Genomic DNA, 3,706 nt, shown 5'->3' with positions numbered 1-3,706 from the left:
ATGCTTAAAATGTTTAGGAAGAAAGTGGAATACTGGTGTGTATTTTTTCTTTAAACTACCAATACCAGCCATATACAGTTTACACTATATGTTTATGTTCCTAAATTAATATAGTTTATGGTGTTGTATCGTGGTTGTAGAGGTTTGATGGGTTTACTGAGACAATTATTAATTGTAGCAGTAATCACGAGGTTGTTCGTTGTGGCTTTTAGAAAATCAATCGTCAGAACAACTAACAACGCACACACACGGGTTCAATACACGAGATACATTTATTCATATAAATTGTGCACCAAACATATACTTGTCTGCCTGGATACGAGCAGCAGACCTTACTGTGAGGGTTATCAATATACAAGGTATATAATCTCGAAGAGATGCCAACACAAAGAGATACACAACAGAGAATATATGTCAATATATATCGTTCGGTTACCAAATCGCTAATCAGTGTTATTACCCACTGTTACTCTAAACTCGGAAGTAAATACATTACTCATGAATTAAATTGATAACAACTTGTGTTGAGGTACAATTGAATTCTCGAGACACAATGTAGAACATGGGGTTTACTTATCCACTGTGTATGGATTTGGAATCTCCCGGCATGAACACCAAACAAGCTGACAGGCTCTGTTGCAGCCTCTGTTCCAGCGGTTGTCCAATGGGCGTTGTCCCGGCGTCCTCTGGCTACCGGCCAACCAGTTGAGGTACAGCTCGGAGTAGGACGGGCGGAGGAATCTGACTGCGGCGCGCAGGGCAGTCGTTGCTCCGAGGAGATCTACCAGCAGTCCAGCTGGCTAGTAGAAAGTCTCTATGCACAGAGTGTGACCGCGAGTCCTCACAAGTCACTCTTTTGCCTGGGAAGAAGCTGGTTCGTTCCCGGTCCAGCGCTGCTTCTGAATAAGCTATTCAGGTTGTCGATGAGGGTCCAACTGTAGTGTGCCGTTGATCAAGCGGATCATTCACGTTGGTAGAATTCTGAGTACGTATGGGATCCTCGGCCTCGCGCTTAGAACAAAGTCCAAGTCCCTTTGCAGACAACAGCAGTTGTCACGCGATTGTCTCTGAGGATGCGCGAAAATGGCCAAGGAGAGCCCCGATCTGAGCTTGCGCTCCCTTTTTGACCAAGACATAGATGTGTGCTGATTGGTTGAGAGTTTGGCGGACATTAGAGACCCACGTGGTATTACCACGCCCTGCCAGTCCCTGATTGGTTGGTCAAGGTGAGATATGAGTCACTTACTCTTGACACTTAGGAATGCAGTCCAGATGTCCATTCGGCACTCCCTAGACAGATAGGCACCAATGGATGATAGATTGATCATGATAGCCAGGCTAAGCTAAGTGCATCCCCATCTGGGAGCTGTCCATTATCAAAAGAAAACATCTTAAATCAACCTGCATGAATACTTTCTCTGTGGCTGCACCACAAAGATGGAGGGTGAGATGGGGCCTCATTTAGGACAGAATACCATCGCCTAATTCTGTCTTATTAACAAGCATTGCCGCTACAACGGCATCTCTCCTGTCAAACTTCCTCCTGACATGTTTGACAGGATCTGGGCCGTGGTGAACAGTGGGAAAGACGCCCTGTGGAGAGTGAGGAACATGGGGCTGTTCAAAGGCATCGAGGTCCCAGTCAAGGCAGCAGGTAGCCTGGCCCTGTTCATCACCTGAGAGAACTATTACCTCAGAGATCTGTGGAGAGAAGGGAGGGAGGAAGCAGAAAATCTGTGGGAAATTGAGAGCATAGGTCAATATCTTAAGAAACTGTGAAAAACATTATCATGTTTAAGTAAAGAATGTGATGTGCACCAGAAAAAAATACATTGTTGCTATATAACTGGTACCGTGTCAAAATGTAATGAGATGTGATTATATATACTGTTTTAAGTATGTATATTAATGTAAAGCTTTCTAATTTGTGATGTCCTGTATTTTTTTGTGAAAAGAAAATAAAGTTCTTAAAAAATCGATTCACCCAGGCCGAGGCTCAGCCATTGCACTCCGGCTGTGCTGACCCCTGCGAATTCCCCAATTGTGGGAATCTCGACTGCATAATTTCTGGTAGTGGGGGACTGCGTTCGCGCTCTCTCCTGATGTGCTTGGTCCAATATCAGATACGGGAGAGTTAGGACACCATGAGCTGCGATAGGATCCCAGTTCGAAAGGAGTCGATGCCACTGCTGGTTCCCGATTTCTTTTAGTTAGAGGTCCGGAGAAGCATTTCAAGCTGGTTACACTACTCCTTCCGGACATTCATTCCCTTTTCAAAGTCAGTCGTTTTGCTGTTGTCTGCATTATTTAGGCTGATTATCGAGGTTAGCCTTTATTTGGTCATGGGGGCCTCGGTACTGTATGCTAATTCTCAAGACAGTTTCACCCATTTTCTGATTGCTAGGTTCTGTACCAGTTTAGACATGTCAAACAGTGAATGGCTGTACCTCTATTGTATCCGTGCTCAATGAATGAAATCAGTAATAAATGAATATATGTATAGTTATACGAAAAACAAGTGGTTTATCGACTCATCTTCATTTGCAGATTTAGAAGCAGCTTCGATATTCGGGGGAGGCGTAAAACATGGTGCTGATCTTTGGAAAGCAGGAGGCAAAACTGACACGTTCTCATACAAGGAGCTGAAACCAGGCCACCTGGGTGAAGATCAGGTATCATAACCGCTAGACCATATGGGAGCATACAGCCATGTTGTGCGTGCGTCATGTAAGCAAACTGTAATTGCTGCCTTCATGACCTGCTTGATGGAGAAAACACACAAGAGAGGCTCAGTTGAAATGCAGCGTCAGGACTTTTCCGACTAGTGTCACACAAAGAGAGTACATCCTTTCCTACTGGCTGTGTATGTCTCGGTAACTCGCTGTGATCGTATAGTGCTCAGAATTTGTGTTGTGGCCGCAACAACCCCGGTTCGAATCCGCATACTAGCAGAATAGGAGGAGTACTGCCTGACTGGATCATTGATGAACGACAGAGGCCACTCCAACCTCTTCTTGGTTTTCTTCAATGACTTACTAAGGATCTTCTTCACATTCGCCCATGCAGGGGAAGCCAGTTACACCAAAGCAAACGCAGGAAAGTGCATTTCAAGCAGAGACCAGGAGGGACTTGTTTACACCGAGAGTGGTCGGAGAATGGAACAATGCGCCCAGCCCTGTTGCTGGAGCCGATTCTTGATGAGATCTTGGGCTCACTAAGAGGCCCCCGCTGGATGCTAATCTTTCTGTTGTTCTTGCAGGTCCTGCGCTGCTTTTGAGCCGACAGAGCTCGTCCTGGTCTGTCGGCACAGCCCAATTGCAAATGATCGGCTCCACGTACAGAAGGAACGTGCGTTTGGTACAAGAGTGCACGAAGGCACCGGAAATACATTGGGAACAAATGACCGGTCGTTCAAGACCTCTGTGAAGTACAGGAGCGTGCAAAACGAGGCTGCTTCCACCCAGTCTCGAATCGGGGACCTTTTGCATGTTAGGCGAACGTGATAGCCGCTACACTACGGAAACCTGCAGTGACCGCTGCTGGTGTCTTGCTTGCATTTCGGGCTGAGAAAGGGACGCGTCACTTTAGGCAGGGTGCGCTGGAGAGAGGAACAAAGGGCGCGATGAGACAAAATACCAAAACCCGGGATCAAACCAGGGACCTTTAGATCTTCAGTCTAACGCTCTCCCAACTGAGCTATTTTGGC

General features: G+C 46.2%; 2 non-coding genes across 2 annotated transcripts; one reads left to right on the top strand and one right to left on the bottom strand.

The window, feature by feature from the left end:
* The first annotated feature begins 1,937 nt into the window (after window positions 1-1,937).
* On the top strand, window positions 1,938-2,102 carry LOC138243682 (U1 spliceosomal RNA). The gene has a single exon (XR_011192325.1). It is a non-coding gene; the product is annotated as a U1 spliceosomal RNA (small nuclear RNA).
* Window positions 2,103-3,633: 1,531 nt separating this feature from the next.
* On the bottom strand, window positions 3,634-3,706 carry trnaf-gaa (transfer RNA phenylalanine (anticodon GAA)). Its single transcript has one exon. It is a non-coding gene; the product is annotated as a tRNA-Phe (tRNA).

The sequence above is a fragment of the Lepisosteus oculatus genome, chromosome 14 (assembly GCF_040954835.1).
Source record: "Lepisosteus oculatus isolate fLepOcu1 chromosome 14, fLepOcu1.hap2, whole genome shotgun sequence".
NCBI classification, from domain to species: domain Eukaryota; kingdom Metazoa; phylum Chordata; class Actinopteri; order Semionotiformes; family Lepisosteidae; genus Lepisosteus; species Lepisosteus oculatus.
This window is presented reverse-complemented; position numbering and strand designations above follow the sequence as displayed.